Source organism: Chelonia mydas, chromosome 6 (assembly GCF_015237465.2).
Source record: "Chelonia mydas isolate rCheMyd1 chromosome 6, rCheMyd1.pri.v2, whole genome shotgun sequence".
NCBI lineage: Eukaryota > Metazoa > Chordata > Testudines > Cheloniidae > Chelonia > Chelonia mydas.
This window is the reverse complement of record NC_051246.2, coordinates 22,148,039-22,163,924: the sequence shown is the minus strand read 5'-3', so window position 1 is coordinate 22,163,924 and position 15,886 is coordinate 22,148,039. Positions and strand designations below refer to the sequence as shown.

General features: G+C 45.1%; 1 protein-coding gene across 1 annotated transcript in view; it reads right to left on the bottom strand.

The window, feature by feature from the left end:
* The window catches only part of LOC114018710 (sodium/hydrogen exchanger 10), a 304,510-nt gene that overhangs the window by 254,093 nt on the left and 34,531 nt on the right, over nt 1–15,886 (bottom strand). The window lies entirely within an intron of this gene.

Sequence of the window (15,886 nt, the reverse complement as noted above, 5' to 3'; positions counted from 1 at the left end):
TAACCAGAGTTCTTCAAGATTAGCCTCTGCATATTCACATTTGTAGGATCAAGTTGCCGGCATCACAAGCTTCCAGCACCTTCTGGAAAGCAGTGTCTGTTGGGACTATTCACCCCTCTTCCCCCTCCCATCCTGGAGGGTTCTGAAGGTATGAACAATGAGGATGGCCTCAACTGCCCTTCAGTTCCTTCCAATAATTTGGGAATTCCTAACCTGAAACTCCAAGGAAGGGGGCATAGAGCACAAAGTGTGAATATGCAAAGGCTCATCTCCAAGAACTCTTGTTACAGGTAAGTATAGAACGATTACTGCCGGATAGTAACTGTGGTTCTTTGAAATGTTCTGCACATGTGAATTCCACTGATGTTGTCCATGTGCCCCAGCACAGAAGTTCAGAAAGTTTTCATTAGCAGCATTCAATACATGTCATGCATGTGACCAGTCCTACAAGAAGAAGGGTAGAATAAGTGTAGATAGCCAGAGTTTGGAGCCCCGGGAAAATAGAGGACGACTTGCAAAAGATTACAAGTAAGAAATGAAGACAAGAAGACTTACAGCCAGAAAGAAAAGGAGGAAGGCCGAAGAATTGCACCAACACCAGGAAGAGGCAAATTTACATGACTGGGAACTCCCTCCTAAGAACAGACAGGCCTGCCACCGGAGTGGATCTGGAGAACAGAAGGGTATGCTGTCTATTGGGAGCTAAAATATGTCTGACAAAGTTCCTCCTCTGCCTTGGTGGGTTCTGCGCTTTGTGGCGGATTTGCTCACCTCAGAGTTTTACGGCAGTCCTCAGTTTGGCTCCTCTTGTTAGTGGCACAAACCTGCTGTTCACTTGGCTAACCTCATCACTGGCCAGCATGGGGAAAAGGAGAACAATCCCTGCAGTCTCTGCTGGCCCACCTAATGGGTCGGGGGGCAGGCCAGAGACCTTCCCCTCTGGTGGGACCCACAGTCCAGATCAACACCTCTTATATCAACTAGGGAGTTGGGGTATGGGGGGGAACCTGGGCCCATCCTCTGCTCCGGGTTCCAGCCCAGGGCCCTGTGGATTGCAGCTGTCTATAGTGTCTCCTGCAACAGCTGCGTGACAGCTACAACTCCCAGGGTTACTTCCTCATGGCCTCCACCCAACACCTTCTTTGTCCTCACCACCAGACCTTCCTCCTGATGTCTGATAACGCTTGTACTTCTCAGTCCTCCAGCAGTACGCCTACTCACTCTCAACTTCTTCTGCGCCTCTTGTTCCCAGCTCCTCGCACACACCTCACTAACTGAAGTGACGTCCTTTTAAAAACCAGGTGCCCTGAATAGCCTGCCTGTCCTAACTGATTCTGGTAGCTTCTTAATTGGCTCCAGGTGTCCTAATTAGCCGCCTTAATTGGTTCCAGCAACTTCCTGATTGTTCTGGAACAGCCCATTATCTTACTCAGGGAAAATGGATCTGCTTAATCTGGGGCTAATATATCTACCTTCTATCACCCTCCTGTAGCCATCTGGCCTGACCCTGTCACATATGGAATGCAGACATGAGGCTGAAGAGGCTCCTAATGGGAGCAGGAAAGAATCCTCTGATTGTCCCTCATGTGGGAACAAATTATACTGATAGATTCTCAGTGAAATGCATCAAGGAAGACTCCACCAGGGTGGGGAAAATGCTTAAAGATATGGATGCTCAGGTGATCTTCAGTGGAATCCTACCCATCCCTAGAAAAGGACAGTGAAAGCATGACACGATTATAATTAGGGCCCTACAAAATTCACAGCCATGAAAAAAGTGTCACGGGCTGTGAAATCTGGTCTTTTGTATGCTTTTACCCTATACTGTACAGATTTCACAGGGGAGACCAGTGTTTCTCAAATTGGGAGTCCTGACTCAAAACGGCATTGCAGGGGGATCAAAAGGTTATTTTAGGGGGGTGTCACGGTATTGCCACCCTTACTTCTGTGCTGCCTTCAGAGCTTGGCGGCGAGAAAGCAGTGCTATTGGCCAGATACCCAGCTCTGAAAGTAGCGCCTCGCCAGCAGCAGCGCAGAAGTAAGGGTGGAAATACCACATCATGCCACCCTTACTTCTGCGCTGCTGGTAGTGACAGCTCTGCCTTCAGAGCTGGGCTCCCAGCCAGCAGCCGCCGCTCTCCAACTGTCCAGCTCTGAAGGTAGCACCACCAGCAGCAGCTGCACAGAAGTAAGGGTAGCAGAACCACAACCACCTCCCCCGCCCTTACAATAACCTTGCAACTCCCACACAACTCCTTTTTGGGTCAGGACCCCTTCAATTACAACACCATGAAATTTCAGATTTAAATAGCTGAAATCATGAAATTTACAATTTTAAAATCATATGACCATGAAATTGTCCAAAATGGGCCATGAATTTGGTAGGGACCTAGTTATAATGATCAATGGATGACTCAGACAATGATGCTATAAAAAGGGCTTTGTGATGTTCGACCACTGGGAGGCATTCACGGATAGTCAACTGTTCTCATGGGATGGACTGCACCTGAATAATGAGGAAAATAGATTTCTGAGATTGAGGTTGCCACAACTGATTAAAAGAGCTTTATAGAGAACATTACTCACCTTGTGCAATAAAGGGAGGTTCTGGCACTGTGAAACCAACCCCCCCCCTCAGTTCCTTCTCTATTGCAGAGTCTAGTAATAAAACTCCGAAGCAGAGGGAAGGAGGGAGAGTAGTGGAGTATTCACAGGGACACACATCTCGAAGAACCTCCATTACTGCACAAGGTGAGTAACGTTCTCTTCTTTGAGTGATGCTCCTGTGCGTGCTCCACTTTAGATGACCTCAGAGCAGTGCCCTCCAGTGGAAGGAGCGTGCTTTGGAGTTGAAGTTGTAGCAGATGAAAGTACAGTGTGCTCAAACATAGTATCAGAAGATGGATGTTGTTGCAAAGCACAATGCTGGGTAAATGTGTGTGGCGAAGCCCAGGTTCTGGCCCTAGATTTCTGTGATGGGAACATTATTAAGAAACACTATGAAGGCTGCCTGAGAGGCCTCTGGTAGAATGCATGCGGATCCCCCACAGGGGGTTGTCATTCATGCTGGAGGTAACACACTTTTATGCAGTTTGATATCCATTTGGATAGACATTGTTTGGAAATGGCATTACCTTTTGATCATTCAGTGATTGAACAAACAGTTTTGGAGACTTATGAAAAGATTTTGTTCTATCAATGAAGAAGGCTATAGCCCTGAGGAGATCCAGGGAGTGTAATCTGGACTGTCGCTTGTCCACATGTGGTTTAGGAAAAAATGTCAGTCAGTGTATTGGTTGGTTGAGGTGAAAGGATGAGACAACTTTAGGTAGGAACTTGGGATGCGGTCTAAGGGATACTTTATCTTTGAAAAAGATTGTGAAAGGTGGGTCGGTCATGATAGCTGCCAGTTCTCCAACCCTCCTGGCAGATGTAATGGCCACTAGGAATGCAACCTTCATGGAAAGGTGTAGCAGGGAGCTTATAGCCCTGGTCTCAAAATGGGGGCTGGTGAGGGCATGGAGGATTAAGTTGAGGTCCCACGGTGGCGTGAGGTTCCGAACTTCCAGGTAGGAATTGGAGAGGCCCTTAAAAAAAGTATTCAGGGAGTGGATGCGTAAATGTACAGAATCCATCTACTTTATGATGGAACACTGTGATGGCTGACAGATGTACACGTATCAAACTTATGGAGAGGCCCGTCTGTTTGAGTTCCAGCAAATAGTCTAGAATGAGAGGTAAGGGGGCTGACAGAGGTGCAGTCCATTTGCATTGGCACCATGAGTCGAATCCACTTATGTATGTATGTGAGTTGGATAGTTGCCCTACGGCTGTTTAAGCCATGCAGTAGCCAAGGTTTGAGATGAAGTCTCCAGGGATCTGGATGGATAACGTGACCTGCGTCCTGCGATAGCAGCGAGGTAGAAGCGAGAGTATGCATGGTGGACAGATGGCCATGTGCAGAAGATAAGGGTACCATGTTTGTCACAACCATGTGGGGACTATTAGGATCACTCTGGATCTGTCTTGTTTGATCTTGTGAAGCATGCAGGCCAAAAGGGGGGTGAGAGGGGAGCATTCCACTTGATGAGGAAGGCATCGCCCAGAAAGTGTGGATCGAGTCCTGCTCTGGAGCAGAACTGGGGGCATTTGGTGTTTTGTGCAGTTGCAAAAATATCTATTGTTGGGAACCCCCATGTTGGAAAAATGTCTAGGATTACCCGTGTGTTCAATTCCCACTCGTGATCATGATAAAACTTCCTGCTCAGGGTATTCTAACTGCCAGGTTGGTATGATGCTGTGACATGGACATTGTACTTGATACACCACTGCCAAAGTCGCATGGCTTCCACGCAGAAGGAGTGTGATTGCGCTCCCTCTTGTCTACAAGCCATATTGTCCATGAGAATCTGCATCGTCTGGTCTCTGATTAGCTATAAGGAGTGGGAGCAAGTGTTCCAAACCACTCACAGTTCTAGCAGGTTTATATGAAAATGGGACTCCACTATGGACCATCAGCCCTGTATAGAGTGTGGTTGCAGATGTGCTCCCCACCCTAAAAGGTATGCATCCGTGGTGATAGTGAGCAACGGTGGATTCTGTAGGAAGGGCACCCCTCCCACCCCCGATGTTGTCTGGATTGGTCCACCATAAAAAGTAGTCTTTGATTGTATCTGGAATGGTGAGGCGCTTGTTTATACTGTGCCTGTGTGGAGACTAGCTTGTAGACCCCGCATATGTGGTCTTGCGTTTCGGACAACGAACGTTGTTGCGGCCATGTGGCCTAGAATTTATAGGTAAGTTCTGGCAGACACTTGTGGGCTGTTTTGCACTGTGGACATCAAGTTGGCTGGAGTCAGAAATCATTTTGTTGATAGGGAGGCAGTTGCCTCAAGGAAGTTGAGATCTGCTCCAATAAATTTCAGGTGTTGAACTGGTGTTAGAGTACATTTTTGTATGTTTATCTGAAGGCCTAACCTGGTAAACAGAGTTCTTGCGTGTTCGGTGGACTCCATGGCTGCCTGTAGTGTTGGTCCTTTCAGCAGACAGTCATCCAATAAGGAAATATCATGATTCCCTCCCTGCGTAGATAGGCAGCTACTAAGGCTAATACCTTTGAGAATTCCCAAGGCACAGTGGAAAGGCCGAAACCGTAGAATTTTGTACTGGAAATGGCCCTGTACTACTGCAAATCGCAGAAAATTTCGATGTGAGGGATGAATGGGTATATGAAAATATGCATCCTGGAGGTTGAGGACTGAGAACCAGACCCCCCTTCCTAATGCTGGGTTTATGGTGCCTAGTGTGACCATTTTGAATCACTGTTTTTTCACATATTTATTGAGTCGCCGTAGGTCAAGGTACGTCTCCAACCTCCTGTTTTATTCTGCGTGAGAAACTAGTAGGAATAGAACCCTTTCCCTCTATACTCGGATGGTACGGGTTCTTCTGCTCCCAGAGATATGAGGTGGGTTACCTCTTCTCACAGTAGATGTTCATGAGAGGGGTCCCCGAAGAGGGACGGGAAAGGGGGGTGAGTAGGGGGTTTGGAGGTAAGGGGGATGGAGTAACCAGTTTTGATAATTTTTAATACCCATCTGTCTGTTGTAATACTCTGCCAGATCAGGTAAAATGGAAATCAGGCGATCTCCAAATGTCTTGCAAGTTGTAGATGGTTCCTGCATTGAAAGAGAAGGGATTCTGGGGCCCTCAACCAGGGTTTCAAATTTGTTGTCTGGAAGTTAATGGCTAAGAGGTAGTATTCGAGGGAGCAGATTGTTGTCTCCTCGAGGTTTTCTGTTTCTGACCCTGATGGTCGTAGTATCTATTGTGTAGTGCGTACGGAGGGGGTCAGAATCTTTGAGGGGCTTGATAACAGCCCTGTCATATTTTGATCTTAGGTGTGTGGATGCCCAGAGATCGCAATGTCACCCTCGAGCCCATAAGAGTGTGTAAAAACTCACTGTTTTGTCCGCAAAAAGTTTGGATCCCTCAAATGATAAGTCCTCTATGGTTGACTGTACTGGCTTTGGGAATCCAGATAGATGGAGCCAGGAGGTTCTTCTCATAACAATCGTGGTTGCTATGAATCTCACTGCTGAATGAAGGGCAGTGTGACAAAGTTCCTCCTCTGCCTTGGTGGGTCCTGCGCTTTTTGGTGGATTTGCTCACCTCAGAGGTTCACGGCAGCCCTCAGTTTGGCCACTTCAGCTAGAGGCTCAAACCTGCCGTTCACTCAGCTAACCTCATCACTGGCAAGCATGGGGGAAACGGAGAACAATCCCTGCAGTCTCTGTGTCCCACCTAGTGGGTCAGGGACAGGCCAGACCGCTTTTCTAAATTAAACCTTCCATTCTGGTGTTTCTCATAGACCAGATCCAACTCCTCCTGTGTCCGATCAGGAGTTAGGGGGATGAGGGGAACCCGGGCCCACCCTCTACTCCGGGTTCCAGCCCAGGGCCCTGTGGATAGCAGGTGTCTACAATGTCCCCTGTATCAGCTGCGTGACAGCCACAACTCCCCCAGCACCTTCTTTATCCTCACAGCAGGATCTTCCTCCTGAAGCCTGATCATGCTTGCATTCTTCAGCCCTCCAGCAGCACACCTTCTCACTCCCTGCTCCTTGCGCACTCCACTACTAACTGATGGGAGGTCCTTTTTAAACCAGGTGTCCTGATTAGCCTGCCTGCCATAATTGATTCTAATAAGTTCTTAATTGGTTCCAGGTGTCTTAATTAGCTTGCCTGTCTTAACTGGTTCAAGCAGGTTCCTGATTGCTCTAGGGCAGCCCCTGCTCTGGTCACCCAGGGAGCAGAAAACTATTCATTCAATGAGCCAGTATATTTGCCTTCTATCAGACTCCTGTACCCCACTGGTCTGGGTCTGTCACTGGCAGCTTGTAATGCTGTTCTGGTTATGAGTTGACCCTCTGTGATGATCAATTTGTACTGTTCTTTTTTGTCATCTGGAATAAAGTCAGTAAATTCAGAGAGACTTGCATAGCTATTTTGCTCATACTTTGCCAGTAAGGCTTCATAGTCAGCAATTCTTAAATGTAAGGTCACAGCTGAATATGCTTTGTGGCCGAAAAGGTTGAGCCATTTCCAGTCTGTGTCATACGGGGTGTTTCTGTAGTTATGTTGTCTACCCCGTTCATTGACCGCATCAATCACCAATGAATTTGGCGTTGGATACAAAAAGAGGAATTCAGTGCCCTTTGCACGTAGTACTTTTTATCAGACATCTTACAGATAGGTGGAATCGTTGCAGGGGTTTGCCAGAGCAACTTCACAGGGTCCGTAATTGCATAATTCAGGGGAAGGGCGATTTTAGATGAGGTCAATGCGTGTAATATAACTACTAACTTGTGTCGAGATTGCTGGACCTCTTCCAGAGTGAGATGTCCAGTGAAGTGGCAACTCTCTTGTAGAGGACTTGAAATTGTTTGGAATTATCATCTGTGGTGGGAAGTGGAGGCATAATTGTGTTGTCCGGTGAGAATGAGGAAAGGGGACTTCAGGTGGATCGTCTTGGTCAGAGAATTCCTCCTCCTCTTCAACCCCCTATTCAGAGGTGCCGGGCGGTCCCTGTGGTGTTGGTAAAGGTGCTTGATGAGTGTCAGCTGTGGGAAGACTGACAGATACCCACAACAACAACAGGGTGTATGTTGCCCATGGGTTCCAAAATGGCCACTGTGGTTGGAAGGGCATAGTGGGCATCCAGGGTTGCCCGTATCACAGTTGGTTCGGAAGGTTTGTAGGGTAGCCCTTGTACAGAGGGGAGTGTGTGATGGGAGCAGCCACAGGGGAGGAATGTTGTGGAGTGCCCCCAGCATCCTCGTCTCCATCTTCACTTGAGAATTGTGCAGCGGAAAGAGATGGAGAGCTGGGTTGACTAAGTACTGAGGGTACCAAGGTACCATCGGTGCCGAGGATAGGAGACTCCAGTACTGACAAGACAGAGAGGTCTTTGTGGCAGAGGAATTGATGCGATATGCCCGGTATCTGTACCGTTGGTGTAATAGGAAATGGTACCGTATGCTGAAGACAGCTTGTCGAAAATGCTGTGTTACTGGACAGTGAGATGGTGGCAGCATTAGTAGCAGGGGCACTGAGATGCTGAGTACCAATTGTGTATTTGTGTCCAGTGGTACTGCAGCATGGGGTTTCATTTTCCCCTTGGTGACTGTGACCGATCTTGGCTGCCTGGGAGCTTTCAGTTTCTTGGTACCAACGGTGCCAGAGGGACCCGCTGCTTCGGCCACTGACATGTCCAGGAGCGTTTGCCTGTTAGCACAGCGCCTTTTCTTGGCCAACTCCAAAGTTGGGGGCGTGGTACCCCATTTTTTTTGCTGCCTTCTTGGCAGGTTGATCAGGAGCCTGTGCTGTGGAGGAAACGCCCTTTTCACGAACAGAAGTTTCAGTTGGAGATCTCTTGCCTTTCTGGTGTGGGCTTTCAGTTTGTTACAGTGCGAGTACTTCAGCTGTGAAAGGTATAGAAAACCTGCAGGTAATGCAGTGGTTGAACTCTGGGGAACCAGGCACACCCCTCAGGGATGTACTCTCCCCGTAATGGGGAGGGGAGGTACGACTACCGTGCTGCTGTGGTAAAAAAAAAATGGAAACCTACAGCCCTATGAGGAGAAAATAAAATAACGGGGATACAGTAGGAAGGCTAACTATTCTAACTGAAAACTAAAACTAAGGGAAAAGCTAAACTATTCCTAATCTGCAAGACACTGCTAAATGCTCTGACTTGAGCCAAAGGTGGTAGAGAAGGAACTGGGGGGGGGGGGGCGCGTTGGTTGCACAGCACCAGTTAACTGCCTGAAGCAGTGCGAGATGGGGACTGCGCATGTGCAACCCAACCAAGCACTACTTCCTTAAGTCTCTGACTATGAGCGTAGGGGCGCACCGACACCCAAAGTGGAGCACCCACAGGGACATCACTCAAAGAAGAACTAGGAATTCAGTGGAGACAGTTGGGTGAGGTGGATGTAATGTCCACACCTGATTCTAATACTGAGTGAGAGGAAAATTAAGTAAGAGAGAACACAGCAATGGAGAAAGGAATAACAGTGAGGAGGAGACTGGACAATAACAAGATAGTGCCAACAGCAATGACAGTAACAGCCAGGGAGGTGATATTGGCAGTGAAATCACTGCACCTAATCTGGCGAGGAATCTGGATGAAGCCAAGCAGAAACAACTAAGATTGTCTGTACATCAATACAAGGATCCTGGGTAATAAAATGGAGAAACTAGATTCATTGGTGCAGGAAGAGAAACCAGATACTATACAGATAACAGAAACATGGTACAATAGCAGTCATAACTGGAGTACAGGTATTGAAGGGTATGTGCTGTTCAGGAAAGACAGAAATAAAGGTACAGGTTGTGGAGTAACATTGTGTATTAACGAAGAGGTAAACTGTAAAGAAATTGGGAGTGATGGAATGAATAGAACAGAATCTGTTTGGATCAAAATCACTTTGGGGAAGAAAGATAATAGAAGGTCCACTGGGGTAGTTCTTGGGGCTATCTACAGACCTCCAGGATCCAATTGGGAATATGGATAGAGACTATTAATTATGAGGAAATAGGGAGAAGGGAGCTCTTTTCCAGTATACTCCTGAGATATTAACTCTATTGCTTCTAGCTTGATCAGTTCGCTTACCTCCTGACACCTGGCACTTTTGTAAGAATGATCTCTGAAAAGGGACTGAGAAGAAGGGTGATAGGAGGCAGGAATTGAAATTGAATGACATAACTATCCCTAATTATTAGAAGGATCCATTGATCTGTGGTGACTGCCACCCAAGCCTCCACAAAAAAAAAAAAAAAAACAAGAACCAAAGAGTCAAGTCAAAAGGTATTGATCCTTGTGGATTAGTCCAAGATCCTTGACCATCACATCAAATTTGATGCCTTTGTGTCTGACCTGACTGATTAGTTAAGGAAGATCGTACTGAAACTTAATTCTTCTGATATCTAGAGCTCTTTCTAGATTGTTTGGAAGGCCTCTTGTGTTGGGAATATGAAAAAGAATAAAGTGTGTTCCTATATCTGGAGAATGAAGATTAAGGATGAAACTGTTTCTTACTGAAAGAAGGATTGTATAAACCCAATGATCTGAGCATGTATCTCAAGTCTTTTAATGAATGCAGAGATTCATCAGTCTTGGCACTGAATAGATTCTATCAAATGGCAAATCTTCAATAGACGCTTGCACTTCTGTTGGTAAAACCTGAGGGAGATAACCATGCTAATCATCATGATACCTGTAGCCACTCAACAAACACTGGAATCAGCAGCATCTAAAGCAGCTTGAAGAGAGGTTTTAGCAATAAACTGTCCTTCACAAATAGGTTTAAGCTCATCTCCACTCTCTGAGGGTAACTTGTCCTTAAACTCTGACAGCCTATCCCACTGCAGATAATCATATTTAGATAGCATGGCTTGATAATTTGCTATCCTGACCTGTAAAGATGCTGAGAAGTACATTTGCTTTCCAACAAGATCCAGTCTCTTGGCTTCTCTCTCCTTAGGGGTAGATTTCCCAGACTGTTTTGATCGCTTATTTTTATGTACAGCAACAACCAGTAACAATGGAGCAGGATGAGTATAATATATACCTTAAATCCTTTATATGGCATCCAATATCTATAACCAGCACATTTTTCAGTTGCTGGAATGGAGGCCGGGTAGCCCAGAGATCTTTTGCTGGATCCAATATTCCTTCATTAATAGGTAGTGCAATGCTGTTTTGGGATGCTGGCTGTAGAATATCAAAAAGTTAATATGCTTTTTCCAAAGGAACTTCTAGTGTTTTTGCCATTGCTGAAAGGTTTTAAAATCATCAACTGAAAATGGTGTAGACTGTGAAATAGTTTCATCAGGCAAAGAAGTAGAACCCAAGTATAGGATCAGAAGGATTTTCTGGCTGGACTGTTATTTCACCGTCACTTAAATTTGTTGTTCCTCTGCATCCTGAACTTCTTGATGAGGAGAGCAATCAGAATTGTAAGAGTTTGCTGCAGGAGACTCAAACAGTCTCCATATATCGTGGGAGAACTTGTCCCTGAAATTGCAGAGATTGAAGCCATGAGGGCGAATATGGCGATGGTTGTTGTCCATATGGGAAAGGGACATTTGGCCAATTCGGAGGGAACAAAGGAGTATAGTGAGAATTAACCTCATAAGTTCTGTTCTGAGGTTCTTTTTCATATGCTGCCCTAGACTTCTTTTCTCTCCGTCTGTGTGATTTCCTTTTTGGTGGAGGACTCTTGTCAGAGTCAGCAGAGAAATCAGTGTCTTTGGATGAAGAAGCCTCTAACAGAGAAGTCATGACAGGAGATTGAAAGATCTACGTGGGACTCAAAATTGTATTTACATGCTGGTTTAAGGTTTTCATTACAGGTACCCATGCTTCTTTTTGAGGAGAGGATCTGTCTAGTATCGAGACTAAGGAATCCTCCCGGATTGGTGACTCGGGTTCTGGAGAGACCCTGAGGTCTGGTGAAGAAACCAAGTAAGCTTTTGGAGCTGAAAATTTAGTTGCCAAGTCTCCCTATAGTGAGGATACTGTGGATGCCTCTCTCTGCTTTGAAGTTTCCTCTACAGCTGAAACCGCTGGTGCAGAGAGGGCTTTGACCAAAACATCTGGCAACGAAAAGGAAAATACTGCAAAAGAGTGTCCTGAGCACTCTGGTGCAGAGAGGGATGGTGCTGCTGAAGCCAGTGCTGAAGGTGAGGAAGATTTCTGGACCTGCTTTCTGATGTGGTGCAACATCCCAGTCCCACTTTTTCCCGCATCAGCAATAACTGCTCCTTTGAAGAGCTCCCCTCTGTGCTGGGCACCGGCCGTAATGGCTCCACTGAAGAACTCCTCTGCACTGCCAGCAACACAGACAGGGCTCAGTGCCGGGAAACTGACTTAGTCAATACTCAGACCAACATAGCTCGAATGGACCTTTCCATAAGAAAAAGCTTCAATCTAGACTGCCTCTACTTTTGTGTGTGCTTCTTGAAGGACTTGCAGATCGCACACTTAGTGATATGTTCCTCTCTCTGACAGTAAAGGCATCTGTCCTGGGTCACAGTCACAGGAATAATCCCCCCACAAGAGAAGCATGGCTTGAAGCCTGAAGACCTGTGTTCTTCCATAAGTTACTTTTTTATTTTAAGCCTACTAACAAGCTAATTGAAACAGTAACACACTAACTACCAAGTATAAACAAAACAAATTAACTACCATCAGTCTAATTACTAAGTAACAAGATTACTACACAGGAACACTACGTTGTTCTGTCTCACAAGAAACTGAGTGGTGGAGGGGGTCGCTGTGCCCAGGTGGGCAGGAGGAGTGGAGTGAGGTCATGCTGGGAGCATGCATACCCTCTAATGGACATTGCTAGTTAAAACACTAACTCCTGTACAGCAGCACATGGACACCAAAAGTAGTATCCACATGTGTAGTAATTTTAAAAACAACCTTAATTTCTTCTCTGAAGGGTCTTTGCATATTCCCACTGGTGGGAGTTCAGTCAGCAGTACCACCTCTACGAAGGTGGGCTGAGAAGTTCCAGTAAACAAGGACAGCAGAACTGCCAAATAAGCATCATCTTTTGATCCCAAGTCAAGAGTGAACAGATGTGAACAAACTTCTTGTTCTCCCAGAACAAGTCTATATGAAAGAAAAATGGATGGCAACCAGGGATGGTTTTAAAAGTGGGATTTTATTAAACTTAATTTTAAAAAAGTGACTCCCCATATCAAAGGTATTGAATCCTCAGGCTGGATTCATAGATATGCAGGGCTGGAAGGGACCTCAAGAGGTCATGTCTAGGGCTAAAATTTTGTCACAGATATTTTTAGTAAAAGTCATAGACAGGTCATGGGCAATAAAGAAAAATTCACAGAAGTCCATGACCTGTCCCTGACTTTTACTAAAAATATCCATGGGGAGCTGCTGGATCCCCACAACCCTGACGGCAGCTGGGCAACTGTGGGCAGCCCTGCTAGCAGCTGTGGGACCCCCCCCCCCCACCGCCCTGGAATCAAAAATTTAATCTGTTCTTATATGGCTGCACAATAACAGTTGAAACAGATCACAAACTTCTAGAGAACATTCTGGACAAACCTCTAGCTTTTGCATCACCAAGACTTCAGCGCATGAACTTAAAGCTATAAAAGTATGACTTGAAAGTGAAATACTAGCCCAGGAAAGAAATTCCTCTAGCAGATCTTCTCTCACGCAATTTCAATAAAAGGACAGACGCAAAAGAGGAGGAGGAACTTGGAGGAACATGTACACAATACTACTACATTTACCAGTGTCTACAAATAAGTCAGAAATAAGTGAGAAAAACAGAGAGCAATGGTACAATGAATCTTTTAAAAGAAACAGTCAGGATGGCCTTCACAAGAACACCAAGTTTCCTTGGCTTTGAGAGACTTTTGGAATCAAAAAAAAAAAAATCAGATGTCTCTGCAGAATGGACTAGTGCTGAAAGGGGAGAAAATAGAAATTTCAAAGAAAACATGTCTGGAGTTTCCGAAAAAGATTCGTGAAGGATACCTCAGTATAGTACTATGCAAAAGAGAGGCAAGAGACGGACTTTACTGGCCCAGTATGAACATACAAACAGAAGAAATGGTAAGAGATTGTTGCATTTGTGCAAAGTACCAGAGACTAAACTGCAAGGAACCTGTGACAATTTGTAACACACTTAAAAGAGCTCCACAGGAACTGGCAACTATTTGAATAGAAGAAAACACTACCTGCTGATAGATGACTATTAGTTGTTTTTTTTTCAAACTAAACAACATGCTAGTCAGCACTATAGTGAATCACACCAAGGCACGACTTGCTAGACATATTTCGATAAGCTCATTTTGGATAATGTACCACAATACATATCTGAGGAATTTCAAACATTTGCGAAGGATTGGGATTTTCTACCCATGGATAGCAGTCTGTAGTCCCACAGTCCAATGGACTAGCTGAAAAATATGTACAAATAGTCAAGCAGATACTTACCAAGGTAAATGAACAGTCAAGACTGTAATGATAGTTTATTAAATTACTGTAACACACCTATGGAATCAGGGGCTTCACCTGCACAGATGTTAATAAGCAGGCATTAAAAGAGTATTTTAATACTTGTGAAGGAGTTTCTTTTAACACCTAGAGTTGCAGACCACAATAAAATGAAACACAGCTAGTTAGACGGATGCATGACAACTGAAATCATTCTATAATACAAATGCCACAACACTGAAATCTCACAAAAAACTCCATCATAATTATGCAATATTTAAGGGGTTTGTGGCACCCTGGCACGGTAATTTAACTAGCAGATCAACTCAGGTAATATGTAATTCAGACAGAGAATGGACAATTAGTTAGGTGAATCTGCAGACACCTAAGGACTGTTCATATTGGTGCAACCACATCCGTTGACAAAAAATATGGTCATCTAGTCCATAGAATCTTAGGGTTGGAAGGGACCTCAGGAGGTCATCTAGTCCAACCCCCTGCTCAAAGCAAGACCAATCCCCAACTAAATCATCAGGTAGTTGAAAGCAGCTATCAAATCCCCCCTCATTTTTCTCTTCACAGACTAAACAATCCCAGTTCCCTCAGCCTCTCCTCATAAGTTATGTGTTCCAGTCCCCTAATCATTTTTGTTGCCCTCCGCTAGACGTTTTCCAATTTTTTCACATCCTTCTTGTAGTGTTGGGCCGAAAACTGGACACGGTACTCCAGATGAGGCCTCACCAATGCCGAATAGAGGGGAATGATCACGTCCTTGGATCTGCTGGCAATGCTCCTACTTATACAGCTCAAAATGCCGTTAGCCTTCTTGGCAATAAGGACACACTGTTGACTCATATCCAGCTTCTTGTCCACTGTAACCCCTAGGTCCTTTTCTGAAGAAAACACTAACCGTGATACAAAAATGCCCTTAGAACTACCCACCAGGCAGACTGAAGAGTACAACTGTCATAAATATAAAGGGAAGGGTAAACCCCTTTAAAATCCCTCCTGGCCAGAGGAAAAAATCCTCTCACCTGTAAAGGGTTAAGAAGCTAAAGGTAACCTTGCTGGCACCTGACCAAAATGATCAATGAGGAGACAAGATACTTTCAAAAGCTGGGAGGAGGGAGAGAAACAAAGGGTCTGTGTCTGTCGGTTTGCTGCTTTTGTCGGGGATAGAACAGGAATGGAGTCTTAGAACTTTTAGTAAGTAATCTAGCTAGGTATGTGTTAGATTACGATTTCTTTAAATGGCTGAGAAAAGAATTGTGCTGAATAGAATGACTATTTCTGTCTGTGTGTCTTTTTTGTAACTTAAGGTTTTGCCTAGAGGGATTCTCTGTGTTTTGAATCTAATGACCCTGTAAGGTATCTACCATCCTGATTTTACAGGGGTGATTCCTTTACTTCTATTTCTATTAAAAGTCTTCTTGTAAGAAAACTGAATGCTTTTTCATTGTTCTCAGATCCAAGGGTTTGGGTCTGTGGTCACCTATGCAAATTGGTGAGGATTTTTACCAAACTTTTCCCAGGAAGTGGGGTGCAAGGGTTGGGAGGATTTGGGGGGGAAAGACGTGTCCAAACTACATTTCCCAGTAAACCCAGTTAGAGTTTGGTGGTGGCAGTGGATATTCCAAGGACAAAGGATAAAATTAATTTGTACCTTGGGGAAGTTTTAACCTAAGCTGGTAAAAGTAAGCTTAGGAGGTTTTCATGCAGGTCCCCACATCTGTACCCTAGAGTTCAGAGTGGGGGAGGAACCTTGACAACAATCAACACAAATACAATCACCAGATGACACCACATCTGTGTCGCTCCAGATAAAGATTTAAACCCAGAATAGAAG